Source organism: Pleurodeles waltl, chromosome 4_2 (assembly GCF_031143425.1).
Source record: "Pleurodeles waltl isolate 20211129_DDA chromosome 4_2, aPleWal1.hap1.20221129, whole genome shotgun sequence".
NCBI classification, from domain to species: domain Eukaryota; kingdom Metazoa; phylum Chordata; class Amphibia; order Caudata; family Salamandridae; genus Pleurodeles; species Pleurodeles waltl.
In genome coordinates, this window is record NC_090443.1 from 679,519,280 (window position 1) to 679,535,135 (window position 15,856).

The 15,856-nt window shown below is 44.4% G+C and overlaps 1 pseudogene; it reads right to left on the bottom strand.

Moving 5' to 3' along the window:
* The window catches only part of LOC138293925 (calcium-activated chloride channel regulator 3A-1-like), a 312,631-nt pseudogene that overhangs the window by 169,041 nt on the left and 127,734 nt on the right, over positions 1-15,856 (bottom strand).

A 15,856-nucleotide genomic window follows, 5' to 3' on the forward strand; every position in this document is an offset into this window, starting at 1 on the left:
TTCTGGTTAGCAGAGCCTCAGTGAGACAGTTAGGCACCACACAGGGAACACATACATATAGGTCACAAACTTATGAGCACTGGGGTCCTGGCTAGCAGGGTCCGAGTGACACATAACAACCATACTGAAAACATAGGGTTTTCACTATGAGCACTGGGCCCTGGCTAGCAGGATCCCAGTGAGACAGTGAAAACACCCTGACATACACTCACAAACAGGCCAAAAGTGGGAGTAACAAGGCTAGAAAGAGGCTACTTTCTCACACCTGGTGTCTTCTGAAGAGTGAGGGTACCCTGGCTTGGCTAGGTTCAGGTCAATCTTCCCTGTAACGTGGAGAGCAGAGGGAAGGCATAAGATACATGGGAGTTCAAAAATAATGGTATGACCAGAGCATGTGCTCTGCACTTATTATCTTTCGCCAAAGGAAGGCAAAGTTAGCACAAAACAAGGAAAATCCACTCGTAAACAAAGTAGCTTTTGATAATGGCTAAGCATTGAAAAGGAGGTTTTTCCCCAAAGCAATATTTTCAACGAGTCTTAGTGGATCAGGTGGTTTGATTAAAAATGAACTGTCTAGTCCTTCTGGCAGTCTCACTCACAGATAAGTGCTTGGCAGATTTCATAGTGTACTGTTACAAATTCATTTGATTGTGAGGTATGTAAATCACATATGTACAAGCTTTTAGCAAATTTGGCTTAGTCTGTCACTTCCACCTAGACAAGAAATATTCTATATTATGCAGAATACATTTTATAAGCCAAGACTGTTGTGGCTGCAGTCCGTGGTATTTTAAGAACTCCAGCAAATGGAAAATGGACTGAGCAGTGCCATCTCTAATTGAGAACAAGTGGGGAAATTGTGAGTGAAACTTTTAGCAAGAAGGCCAAAGTCCTAGGTACTGTCATCTTGAAGTGGAGACTGAACAGTGGAGCTGTGATGGTGAGTGTTTTCAAGCAAAACTGGAGCAAAATGTCACTTTTACTCTCCCCATTTGTGATGATTCTGAGTTAACTGTCACAGATGTGCTACTATAGCAAATCAGATCCAACAGAAGCAATTTTAATATCTACACTTTCCTAAAGCCACTGATGACCATGCAAATAACACCAATGCTGATCAGTAGGAGAGTGGTGGAAAAGGAGATGGGACATAAAAGAGAGAGAGAAACAGAGACACTAGATATTTTCCCCCTGTGTGATTGTTCTGCAGGATTTAACGTGCACTGGAGAGGTGTTGATATCTACAAGTAATAATTATTTTAGTATTTGGTGAAGTACACTGGATATTTTCCCCTCGCCTGATTGTACTGCAGGATTCAACATGTACTGGAGAGGTGACGATGTCTACAACAATTAATAATTATTTTAGCATTTTGTGAAGGATATTAGCCTTCACTATCTGTAGCATAGTGTCTGGTATACCTTGCAGCACTCTCTGTAACACCAACACTTTGTGGTTGATGATAACTTTATGACTTGATAGAGCAGAAAAGTATAACTTACCTTTGTCAATAATGCATCAAATAACCTGAACTGTAACACTCATTGTCATATTTATACATAACTACTTTTAGAGTGTTAGAAACAAAATCTGTGATCTGAATTATTCCCAATACACACAGTGTATTGGCTACAACATAATAAATTCATATCATTAGTGTAATTACCTACCACTAATGTATAAGGGCTTCCCCACTACTGGCAATACCTTAATACCCTAAGTGAAACAAAGTCTGTACAATCTAGAGCATTGACCAACTCCTCCTGTGAATATGTGCAATGGAATTCATAATCCTAGAAAGGATGACTTTACTGCATGGAGTTTGTGAGAAATGTAGTTGTTGGTTGACTGTTGTGTGAGCCGTGGTGAAGAAGGAAACACAATCTTTGTCAGGTAAGGCATCAGTAAACCCCAAATTAACCTGTCCTCAGCTTGGCACAGAGTAGTCAGGCTTAGTTTGAAGTCAATGTGTAAAGTATTTGTGCAACACTTCAAACTGTAAAACAGTGAAATCACCACACAAAAAGGATCCCACACCAGGTTAGAAAATTAAAACTTAATTCAATAAATATAACAAGATCAAAATGACAAAAATCCGATAAGTAGGACTTGAGTTATGAATTTTTAAAGAATAAATTGTAAAATAGTGCTTAGAAGCAAGAAGGGCCAACTGGGGATATCTAGTTGTGCCAGACCAGGACAAGGTCAAAAGTTGAGACTGAGTACGCTGAGATGCGGGCTGTCTCCAGGGACCCAGTTTGGCCTATTGAACCAAAGTACCTTAAATCCTGGTTGTGAAGCATCACATAGATCCGAAACAAAGATGAGTCACACAGCTGAGGCGATGCATCTGTTATGAGATGCAGTGATTCTGCGGTGCCAGCTCCTGTTGCCTCATTGTCGAGGGCCCTGTCAACAGGGCTTGCAATGCTAAGGCATGTGTCAGGGAAGTGTTGCGCAGCATAGCTGGAGTGATGTGTCAGTCCCGATGAGCCCTGGGGCTGCGATGCAGAATTGTAGCGTTGTTGTCGAGGCTTCAGTTGCCAAGGGATGTGAGGAGCTTACGCTGGGGAAAGTGTCACATAGAGATAGATCTAAATGCAATACATTGGTTCCAAGATGCGGGGTGCACCAGCGATGCAAGTCTGTTGCATCGGTTCTGATACACGCAGTAGTAGTGATTCATGGCTTCTGCTCCATACAGTGGTGGTGACGCATCGGTTCCGCTCCAGCAGTAGAGGATGCATCGATTCCGCTGGAGCAAGCACCTTAGGCCCACTTCCAGGGGTCCAGGACTGGGGTGGCACCACTTGGCAAGGCTGACTCATAGATGACAGAGTCCAAGTGCAGAAGCAGGGTGGTTGAAAGTCTTCTATGGCCCTGAGAAATCAGATCAGGAGGCCAGGCAACCAGCCCTTGGATGTCAATCCTGGTACTGGTTTGGAGAGATGCAGTTGCAGTCCTTCTATCTCCTAGACAAAAGTGCAGCAGGCACCAGGTCAGCAAAACAGGAGTCCAGCAGGGTAGCAGTACAGCAAAGTAGCAGTCCGTCAGCAGCAGACCTTCTTACTGGCAGAGTATCCACAGGTCTAGAAGTGTACTGAAGTGGTGGTGTCTGAGGTCCAGTACTTCTAACTAGTTGGGCCTTTGAAGTGGGGGAGACTTCAAAGACATGCCTTTAAAGTGCACAGAGTCTCTGCCCTTTCTGCCCTGGTTCCAGACTCACTACAGGGGGCTATGCAGCCCTTTGTGTGTGGACAGGACACAGCCTATTTAGGTGTAACTGAGGCTGTACCCCGCTCCTCCCTGTCATCCTGACCAGGATGGCCTATCAAGGCCCATCAGGACACATCTAAGCTCCCATTGTGTGTGGCTGTCTAGGAGAAATGCACAAAGCCCAGCTGTCACCCCGACTCAGACATGTTCGCAGAGACAGGCAGCAGGCACCAAATGGCTAAGTAAAGAAAAGCCAACTTTCTAAAAGTGGTATTTTCAGAATTGCAATTTAAAATCCAACTTCACCATAAGCTGTGATTTTAAATATTGATTCCAGAGACACCAAACTTGAAAAATGCATCCCTTCCCAAGTGGAAGTTATACTCATAAAAGGTTATAAGGCAACTCCATTGTTATCTTATGGGGCTTGCAGTACTGTAAAAACAAATCAAAGAATCTTTCAGTACCAGGACATATAAAACTTAAAAATGCATGTCCAACATTTTAAATAATCTGCACCCTGCCCTTGGGGCTGTTAAGGGCTACCTTAGGGGTGACATATGGATTAAAAAGGAAAGTTTGAGCCTGGCAAAAGGTTTACTTTGCCAGGTCAATATGACAGTGTAAAACCGCACAGACATTTTTAGAGGGCTACCAAAGTGGATGGCACAATCATTGCTGCCGGTCGACTAGAATCATTTCATTTACAGGCCCTGGGCACATGTAGTACACTTTACTATGGACTTATAGGTAAATTGCAATTGGGGATAAGCCAATCTTGCCACGTTTTAGGGAATGAGCACAACCACTTTAGCACTGGTCAAAGTAGCAGAGTAGCAGAATCCTAAGGTCAGCAAAAACAAATTCAGCAGAAACAAAAGGTCTGAAGGCAAAATGTTAAGGGAAACTATGCCAAGGATGTTAGGTGTAACACATGTCTCCTCCCCTTAAATGAAAGTGGAGGGAACTACCCAACCCCTAGGGAGTTCTCTTCACTAAGGTGGAAGAACCTGGAGAGACCATTAGCATTGGTGTGCTCTATTCCAGGATGGTGTTCCACTGTAAGTCCATTCCCTGTAGGGAGATGGACTACCTCAACAGTTTGGTATTCTCCCCCCTCATCTGCATTAACCATCTGAGTAGCCAAAGTGAGAACCAAATAGATATGGACTTAGCGTGTCCACTGCCGAGGCTTCAGCAAAGGCTTCCGTTCTATTACACTCCACCCCTGTTCCCTGGAAAGTAACCTCCTGTTGATGACGGCTACAGGTTGATCTAGTCCCTATTTGTTTAGCTGTGAGAGCACGGACCCTATGCCATGCTCTGAGGTGTCTGTCCGCTTAATAAATTCTTGGGAGAAGTCTGTAGCTTTGCGCTCAGATGCTGTGCACATAGCCTCCTTCAGGGTGTCAAAAGCTTTCTGGCACGCCTCTGCCCAGATCACCTGATGTAGCTGCTTCCTGGAAGTTAGCTCTGACAAGAGAGCAACAATGGTGCCATAGCCCTTGATGAATCTTCTGTAGTAGCCAGTGAGGCCTAAGAAGGCCCTCCCCTCTGTGTGGGTCTTTGGGTGGAGTTCCCAAGCCAGAATGGTTTCAATCTTGGCTCGGAGGGGCTGCACCATGTCTCCTCCCATTTAGGGGCCCAGGTAGACCACTGATCACTGTCGTATCTGGCACTTACTGGCCTTGATAGTCAGTCATGCCCTCTGCCCAGCCTGAAGCACATTCTTGAGGTGGCACAGGTGGTCCTCAAAGCTAGAACTGAAGACTGCAATGTCATCCAATTAGGTGGAATTGAAGTCCTTCTCTACAGCCAGGACCTGGCTCACAACCTCCGGAAGGTGGCAGGGGTATTCTTTTACTCGAAGAGCATTACCCGGAACACCTTTCAAGTGGTAAAAGATAGCCATATGGAATTTGGTGTCTCTAGACTCACAATTTAAAATCACAACTTATGGTAAAGTCAACTTTTGAATTGTAAGCCTGAAAATGCCACTTTTAGAAAATTAGAATTTTTTAACTATAACAATTCTGTGCCTCTGCATGTCTCTGAATACATGTCTGGGGTAGATGACAGATCAGCTTTGTGCATTACCACTGGACAGTCACACAGAAAGGAAGCTTGGATGTGACATTTTCATACTGATGGTCCAACACTAGGCTGATGGGTCGCCCTGGGCTAGATTGGAGGGAAGAGTTGCCACTTACACCTGAATGGGGCTGTGCCTGTCCCCGCACAAAGGGCTGCATAACCCCCTGTAGAGTGTCTAGGGCCAGAGAGAGCAGGACAGGGACCTTGTGGACTTCGACGACATGCCTGGAAGTTTCTCCCACCTTCCAGAACCAGAGCACCAAAGCATAAATACTGGACCCCAAACCCCATCAAATCACAATTCTACTGGAACCAAGGACCAACACTCTGTCAGGTTGACTTGCCCCAGTTTCTTTAGTCTCAGGGACATCAAATACCTCCTGCAACTCTCCTGGTGCTGCTAGACTCTGCCATCTGTGAGTTCTACCCTTGCCTGAGGTGGGTTCTGCAGCTGTCTACTGCCAAATTCAATGCAGCGCCTCGAGTGAGGGAAAAATCCTAACGCATCACCCCTTGACTCCAACACCTTCACAGCCTGTGCGGCCCAAAAATGACGCTCTGCACGGATTATCAACAACCAAACTGTGTGGAAAATATTGACGCATTGTGCTGTCAATATCTACGCATTGCTCCATCTCTTTCAGCAGACTCTGCATGGGTCCTGTAGCCGGCCTTCCCTACATTGAGGTCAGCCTGGATTTTTAATTTGCATCGATCCCTCGCTACCTCAAGTAGCCTTTTGACCACTATTGACTTCGAAGCAATATTTTTACATTTAATCTTCAGAAATTGATATCTCGACTTCTATCAGTTGGATTTTTGGTCTTGTTTTACTCAGATAAATATTATCTGGGTTTCTAAAACTGTGTGGAGTCTTTTTGTGCTGCAATTCATTGTGTTGCTGTAAATTAAGTGTTGCACAGACACTTTACACATTGCCTCTTAAGTTGAGTCTGACTATGAAGCTCTAGTGAAGCTACTAGATGGTGAGCACTGGTTAATTTAGGGAGTGTAACTGACATACCCTAACTAGGATTGTGGACCCTACTTGGACATGGTTGCATTCCCCTGCCAACTAGAGACCCAATTTCTAACACCTGTTTTTGATCCCCTTGATCAATGAGGCAATCTGCCAGCACCCCAACATTAAGTCAAACATGCTGAAGAACTTGGCAGCTCCTAACTGATCTATGAGCTCATTAACTCTGAGGATGGGGTGCACATCACACTCAATGACCGCACTTAGCCCACGGAAGTCCACACAGAGCCTACGTTTTGGGTGTCACCTGGAGGCTCAGCCTTGGGGGCCAGCACCACTGGGCTGGAGCCGGGGGCTGTTAAAAGCTCAGTAGCCCCTAACTCCAGGATCTTAGAGACTTCCTCCCTCATCCTGGCTCACACCATATCAGACAACCTGTAATTGTTTCTCTTCACAGGCAGGCTGTCTCCAGTATCAATGTCATGGATACACCATGTAGTGAGTCCTGGGTAAAAGGAGAATTGAAATGCAAACTGCCCCCAGCCACTGGTTGCAGTCTCTCGGTTGGTCTAGGGTCTCCGTTGACCTGTCCTGCTCCTTAGAAGAAAGGAGTTGAGGGAGAGGTGCACTCTCCTCTTCCAACCCATCATCAGTGACTAGGAGCATGGTTAGCACAGGCCTCTCAAAGTGGGGCTTGAGACAAATTGACATGCAAGACCCTCAAAGGGTTCCTGAGAGTCTAGAGGTCCACCAGGTAGATGACATCACTGTTGCACTCCTTCACCTCATAAGGCCCAGGCCAGAGGTCTACCTAAGTCATTCTTCTAGGGTGCAGGTCCTCCTAACTACTCTCTTGGGCTGCCTTGGACTATGTGGTCAGGCACACTCACTCATGCAACCCTAACATCTCCAAGTGGGACCTAAGCTCCACCTCCTTACAGGCAGAATGTTCTAGGTCATTGTCAAGCAGATAATCCACAGGCTTGGACGGACTCACAGCTACCCTCAAAGAACCAGAGGACCCCCCACTGAAAGGGAACCAAAGCCACTGGCTAGTGACTCTCACGGTTGTCTGCTGCCCAACTTGGTGGAATGCATTAGGAACTACCTGCTCTGAGGTCACCACATGACATCTGACAGTAGTCATGCTGACTCAAGCATCCCTCAGACCCTCCATCTGCTGCCCATTGATGGTGACCTACTGCCTGTACTTCAGAGCATTAGTAGGCATGTGTGTTCTCTGCACCACCTTCTGCCAACCAGGGACACTAGGGTAATCTACTCTGTCCCCGACAATATCTAAGACAATCTCGTAATCAAGTGATACACTAGCTGACCCCAATGACTGTGCTCGCTTGGGACGCTTGGCATTCCAGTGAAGTGCCCTTCCAGTTGTCACTCATCACACTTGAGGAGTGCCTTCCCTGATGACTTTCTGTCAGGAAACAACCTTTTCTTCTTTGTATTTGGGGGAACTAGAGTCCTGTCCCAAATAAATATTTGGGGACCTTTAGAGAAGTCCTTATTTTTAAGTTTATCTCCCCCTCCTTCTTCTGATGTAGACCCAGCCCACCCTTGGAGTGATCCCCCCAGATACCTTCTTGTATACCCTGTTGCTGATCCAACGCTCTGCCCTCTTAGGAAGATCTTTGAGATCAGAGAGCTTACTGTCAATCATGTGCTCTTTTTCAATCAAATTGTACATCCCCTGATAATCCTGTACTTCACTGTTCTTTGCCCAACCATCCAGTGTCTTGCAAAAGGAAAGAACACAATCAACCCTGGTCTGTTGGGCCAGCTTCTGACTGTCTCTAAACGTCTGCCTATACTTTTCTGGGGTCAGACTATATTTTCAGACAATGGCTTCCTTCACGGGGGGTACCTCATTCTGTCCTCCTTCTCAAGAGCCAGTAGAATCCCCCCCCCCACCCAGGATATGTTTCCACAGACTAGACACCCAATCCTGCTTAGGGATCTTGTGCATCTGAAAGACAATCTCATAGGCTTCAAACCGCTTGTCAATGTCATCTCCCGCAACAAAAACAGGCAACAGATCTTTAAGAATATGGACCTTCTTGTCTCCAGAGGGCACTGAGGTAATGCTGCCATTATCACTGTTGGACTATGCTGACTGGCCTTGAGGTCCAGCTCATTAAGACTTTGTTTGTGATCGAACATCTATTTCCTCTCCTCTATGGACAATTGTTTTCCCAGCAAGGCTCTTTCAGCCCTTGTCTTTGCTGCCTCCTTGTATAGCCTGTTTTTTCATTTTAAGCTTACTTATCTCCAGCTTGAATTCCCTATTGGCCTTCCTCTCTGCCAGCTCCTGTAGGGACAAGTTGCAGGAGGACACACTGCTTCAAGCACCTGAAGATGTTCTGGGAGGATGTTACCACCCAGCCTCAACAGATCATAGACCAAACCCCTTCTGTGGGTCCTGCTCTGACCCTTCCTCACTCTCTTCATCCTCCTCGCCATCTGTTGTGGCTGACATTTGATAAGCCTATGCCCATGGTCTCAAGGTTTTCTGGAGCTCCTCTTCTTGACACTCCTCTTGGCAGGCAGCCTCCTTTCCTGACAAAACTGCTTGAACTGAGCCACTGTGTCGCTCTCCAGGTTGGCCAGTTCAAACTCCATCTTTGCAGGTGAGGTTACAGACACAAATAGTCTGATAAAGGGAGAATTAATTTAGAAAAAAGGAAAAAGGCCAATTAAGGAGAAATTAAAATGTGAATTGCCTTAGATGTGGGATGGCAGTGTACACCAAATCACTATATGGAACTGCACAAACACAAGTCTTATCCTCACCGCTGATCATCAATGTGATAAATTGGGTTGTTGGTTGACTGGGTTGTAAGCCCTGGTCAAGCAGCAACCACAATCCTTGTGAGGGCAAGGCACAAGCAAACCCCAAATTCACCAGTGCTCACCCTCTGGTAGCTTGCAAAGTGTACAGTATTTGTGCAACACTTCAGATAGTAAAACATTGAAATCACCACACAAGAAGGATCCCAGACCAGGTTAGAAAAGCTAACTTAATTTGATAAATTAAAACAAGACTAAAACAACCAAAATCCAACAAGTAGAACTTGAGAAATGAATAAAAAAAAAACGTAAAATAGCACTTAGAAGCAAAAAGCAGAGATATCTGGTTGGGCCAGACCAGGACAAAGTCAAAAGTTCATGATGACCACGCTGGAGTGCAGGCCAGCTACAGAGACCCAGTTAGGTCTTTTGCACCAAAGTACCTTAAATCCTTGTTGCAGAGAATTGCATGGATCCAAAACAAAGATCCATCATGCAGCCAAGGCAATGCAGCGAGTCTGCGGTGCAAGCTCCTGTCACGTCATCGTCGAGGATCCCATCCAAGGGGCTTGTGATGTGAAGGCTGGTGTCAGGGATGTGTTACGCAACTGAGGCAATGAGTCAATTCTGATGAGCACAGAGGCTACGATATGCAGCAGTAGCATCATTGTTAAGTTGCTGTTGACCAGGGATGCGAGGAGCTTGCACCGGGGAAAGTGTCACACAGTGGTGGTACCAAATGCGATATGTCTGTTGCAAGATGCGGGGTGCACCCGAGATGCAAGTCTGTTGTGTCAGTTCTGACACAATGGTTCTGCTCCTGCAGCAGAAGATGCATCGATTCAGCTGGAGCAAACACTTTAGGCTCACTTGCAAGGGTTCAGGACTTGGGTGGCATCACTTGGTAAGACAGAGTCACAGGTAGAGACTAAGGCCCTCATTCTGACCTTGGCGGGCGGCGGAGGCCGCCCGCCAAAGTCCCGCCGTCAGATTACCGTTCCGCGGTCGAAAGACCGCGGCGGTAATTCTGACTTTCCCGCTGGGCTGGCGGGCGGTCGCCTTCAGACCGCCCGCCAGCCCAGCGGGAAAGAGGCTTCCACGATGAAGCCGGCTCGGAATCGAGCCGGCGGAGTGGAAGCTGTGCGACGGGTGCAGTTGCACCCGTCGCGTATTTCACTGTCTGCGCAGCAGACAGTGAAATACATGTAGGGGCCCTCTTACGGGGGCCCCTGCAATGCCCATGCCAGTGGCATGGGCACTGCAGGGGCCCCCAGGGGCCCCGCGACCCCCCCTACCGCCATCCGGAACCCGGCGGTCGGACCGCCGGGATCTGGATGGCGGTAGGGGGGGTCGGAATCCCCGCGGCGGTGCAGCAAGCTGCGCCGCCGTGGAGGATTCAATGGGGCGGCGGTACACTGGCGGGAGCCCGCCAGTGGTGCCGGTCCGACCACGGCTTTACCGCCGCGGTCGGAATCCCCATTGGAGCACCGCCGGCCTGTCGGCGGTGCTCCCGCGGTCCTCCGCCCTGGCGGTCAAAGACCGCCAGGGTCAGAATGACCACCTAAGTGCAGAATCAGTGTGGTTGCAAGTCTTTTATGTCCCTGAGATTTCAGATCAGGAGGACAGCCGACTGGCCCTTGGAGTCACTCTAGGTTCTAGGTAGGAGAGATGTAGGTCCAGTCTTTCTCATTCCCAGGCAAGGGGTCAGCAGGCACCATGTTAGCACATTAAAGCAGAAGTCCAGCAGGGGATTAGTCAAGCAGAGTGGCAGTTCTTCAATAGCCCAGCAGTCCTTCTTCCTGACAGAGTATCCACTGGTCCAGATGTGTACTGAAGTGGTGGTGTCTGAGGCCCAGTTCTTCTACCCAGTTCGGTCTTTGTAGTGGGGAGTCTTCGAAGGAATGCCTTTGAAGTGCACAGAGTCCCTGCCCTTCCTGCCGTGGCACCAGACTCACCACAGGGGGTTATGCTGCCCTTTCTGGGTGGACAGGACAAAGCCTATTTAGGTGTAAGTGAGGCTGTGCCCAGCTCCTCCCTCCCATCCTGCCCAGGATGGCCTATCACAAACCATCAGGTCACCCTTAAGCTCCCATTATATGTAGATGTATAGGAGGAATACATAAAGCACAGCTGTCACCCCTCCCCAGACACGTGAGCAAAGACAGTCAGTAGGCATCAAATTGTTAAGTAAGAAAATGTCAACTTTCTAAAAATGGCATTTTCAGAATTGCAATTTAAAAACCAACTTCACCATAAGCTGTGATTTTAAATTGTGATCCCAGAGACAACAAACTTGAAAAATGTATCTCTTCCCAATTGGAAGGTATTCTTATAAAATGTTATAAGGCAACACCAATGTTATCTAATGGGAGAGAAAGGCCTTGCAGTAGTGAAAAACTAATTTAAGAGTTTGTAAAAGTTTGAAGTATGTGCCCAACTTTTTAAATACACTGAACCTTGCACCCTTGGAGCTGTCTAGAGCCTGCCTTAGGGGGGACATATGTATTTTTAAAGGAATGCTTGGGCCTGGCAAAAGGTTTATTTTGGGAAATGTTTAGCGGGCTGCATAACTGAGTAGCCCAATTAGTGCTGTAGGCCCACTAGTAGCATTTAATTTAAAGGCCCTGGGCACACACAGTGCACTTTCCTAGAGACCTAAAGGTAAATAAAATATACCAATTGGAGATAAGCCAATGTTGCCATGTTTTAGGGAAACAGCACAATCACTTTAGCACCGGTCAGCAGTGGTAAAGTACCCAGAATCATAAGACCAGCAAAAAAGAGTCAGCAAAAAAGGAGGTCTGAATGCAAAATGTTCCAGGAAACCACGCCAAGGATGCCGAGCTAACAGAGCTCATAATCATTGCAAGGAAAACCATAATATAAGTATAAATCAAAGTCTAAATCCTTGATCTCTAATGTTTATCAAGAATACTTCTCTGAGAACAAGGCACTTGATAATTTTTGATGAAAACACAGTGAATTCTATTCTCTTGGCAACAAGATTCTGGTTGCAGCAACTAACTGTCATGATACCAAGCAAGGAATGTAGGGAACCATAACAAACTTATGCTCAATAGAGCTAAGGTGGCCTGCACCATTAGGAGTCTCAAGGTGAGGCACTCTGGCAAATGTAGTTGATCTTGATTCCACTTGCATGTTTTGCACAGTGGAGGCAATGAAGCCATGCAGCTTCACACTTAGTGGCACGTACACAATGGGTGTACCACTGACCTCCTCTGTTGTGGATGACTCAAGCAGCTTTAAAATTTGGAGGAGTGCATCTTGATGTCTGCACCTTGCCGAGCATTTACACTTGAGCCTCGGTCAGGGATTATGACGATAAACTTGCATTTGTGGGGGTAAAAAGCAAATTTGATATTGTACTGAAGTTCTCAAATTTGGTTCCAAGTCTTCTGGAGCTTTCTTAACGTTCTTCAAACGTCATTACCCAACAGATGATTGCAAACTAGTTTACCTCCACCATGTTTAGAGACCAGCAGGTTTTCAGAAAAAAACTATGTCCCAGACCTATGCCACAGGTTTGCTCTTTAACAGACTGCATTGGGTTGCATTTGCCTGCAAGACATAATGCTCCGCTCACACAAAGAAAAAGCTTATTGACAACATTTCAATACATCATTAATAATATAAAGACAGGAAAGTATGAGAAGACTGAAAAACAAGACACAGGCACCTGTGTTGACTTCCGTCTAAATAATACAGTTAGATGCAAACACACTTTACAAATATGCTGTCGTCCTACATTGAACAAACCTGAATAGACAACATGGATAGATTTCCACTTAGTGAGGATATTCCGGTGAAAGCATCAATTAAGCCATTGGAGTCCAGTCTATCAGATGCGAAGAATTTAGATCCTTCTGTAATTGAGCACAAAACAATTAGACTAAACCGTGTGTGAACGTAAATTGAGCTGCAAATGACCATGCTGTCAAAAAAACATTCACTTTCTACTGCTCATTATTGGGCAGTGAAAAACCTATAGAGTCAACATTTGCATGTCAGGTTAGACCCACAGATGTTCGTCAGCAATGAAGAATCATGCAGGATTTTTTTTTTATGCAAATGAAATATAAGCATTAGCAAAGCTGAAAGGTCTGGTTTAAATATGCCATTGTTTACTAATACTAGCATTTTCATGTAAAAACATAATTATAATAATAGAAAATGATGCTCTCAAATGATAATTTTCCCTCGAGACGTGCACATCCTAATCACAATAGTGACGATTCAGAAAAGGTATGTAAAAGAACATTTCTGCAGTACACATTTACATGTTCTTAGATGCCTTTGTGGCTATGCCCCAGAATAACAAAAATGGGAATATGCATGAGTGAGTCTACTGGCTGCACGCTCTTCTCCTTTTATTCAATAAATCTAATAATTCTAATTTTAATCCAAATTATTTGCCGTCAAGATGTGATTATTCAGCCTGAATCACGAACATCTTTTGAAAGAAGATGTATGCTATTAAAAATTCTTGGATTATGAATATTCATTTATAATTAGCACAAGCAGAAAGGACTGTGCCCATTTTGCACTGTGCTGATAAGAAGTTGGATGTTTCGCGGCATGCACAAGTATGTAAGTGTTCTCTGGTAGTACTACTTCTTGTACTCCTAAATACTTATGCGAGACGGCCCCATTATGCTGACACTCTTCCTTCAAAGTGACTTTTCATAGAGCTGTAAACGTTTCTTTCCTATCAGCAGCATCTGTTCTTTTCCAAAAGATCTGTTTGATTTGATTTGTTTGTCTAGCCTTCATCCTTTGCGTTGTCACCATGAATCAGGCTACAGCTGTCTGATGAAAACGTATTTAACTCTCTTACAAGATGGATGATCACAGGTGCAGGCAGTGCATTTAAGTAGCTTCATCCTAGCACGCTACAAAATACAAGGGCAGTGTGTGATTCAAAAACATAAATTTATCTTGATAGTGAGGCTACCTTAGCCTAAGTGTAATATGATCATGTTAGAATGTATGTGATTTCCAAATGCAGATACTTCTAAAAGAAATTTCCATTTACCTAACTGATGTCTTTTAATCAACAAAACCAAACTGGTAAATAAGTAAGAAAAACTGTGACACTGCTTCAGATGGCAAAGTATGGAAATTGGAAAAATTAATTTGAAATTCATAATAGCATTTGAGTGCAAGCTCACATTTAAAACAAAGGTACAAATAATAAGCAACATACAAGAGGATAAGAGTGGCACATACAATGAACAACACTGATGAGAGACCACCAGGGTATATACATACAACCAGTGATATAGAAGGTAAGTCACATTAAACAGACAAAAATCAAAAAAGCCAAATTCTAAAGAAACTAGTCCACCTAACCTGGAGGATGAGACAGGAGTATAAGCATAGTAATGGCACAGCTCATTGAGAAACGTATGTTAATTCTGGATAGCATTTGTTAGGTGCTAATTTGTAAGAACATTATTGTTTTCATATGTAGCGTTTTCATTTCACACCAAAAATTACACATAATGTAGAACATTTACATCCTTTTTTTCGGATCACGTTTATGGTTTAACTCTTTTATTTTCGAGAAATACAAAACATCTCACCTACACCCACTGGCCATTGAGTAAGTGCAATTCACTGTTTTTCAGCATTCAGTCACTAAGACATGTCTAGCACCAAAATATAAATATGGAGTTAAGTTTGCGCCGGATTTGCGTAAAAAAATGACGCAAATCTGGCTCATACAGAGTATAAATATGGGACTAAGTGGTTTAAACTTTCAAGTTTAGTTTATTTGATGAGTTCAACCAAAAAAGCACACAAACATATTACCTTAGCAAACCTTTTGCACCTAGATTAACCTATTCGCTAATACATATTCTTAAGTATTGATATATAAAAAGATCTTAAAAAACTATCCTCCAATATAACTCCCAATGGACATAAATTAGTATAAATTAAAAAGCGATTATAAAAGAACCACTATCGAGTAGCCTAACAGCAAAGTATCACGTTAAAACACAAAACCCCCAAAGTTACTATACATATGTAAAACAGATTAAAATCCCAAACCCTAACGGCTTTCCTGTCATTATAACCTTTGGAGATCTGTTACATTCCTGCCATAAACCTGAGCACTCCACTAACCTTTTCTATGACAATTTTGATCAAATAATCAACAGACCAGCTACGTGTGAGGTCAAGGCCTAGGTAAAGTGCTACGTGCCCATATTATAACATTTTAGCACCGTTTTGATTGTCATTTGCTCAAAGTTCGTTTTTAAATAGTAATGTTTTTAGATTGTCACTTGCCCCTCAATTTGATCAAATTGGGCCGGCGATTCATTTGTGCTTGAGATCAAGATTTGCTGCTTACCATTGGGGATGTTACTGGATTATTAGGTGTGAACTCAAACAAAACATAATAGCAAACTCTTTCTTTTTGATCAAAGGCAATGCAGAAAGCGAATCAGCAATAAAGTGACCATGTGCATTATGTACAACAAAACAAATGTACACAATGAAATAGTATAATGACTGAAAGTGCAATGTGCATATTACAAAATTGTTTGGCCTCCTGATCATTAATACTCTATTAACATAATAGTTCTTCCTGTTAGGAAAGGCTGTTCATATCCGCTTCGAAGAATTTACCAAACCTATAACATAATTTAATCTTACTGCATGCCGTCATGTTTGAAAGTAAGTCCTGAAGGCACCACTGCTAGAGATCCCTAAAGACAGGCAATAAAACGTGCCTT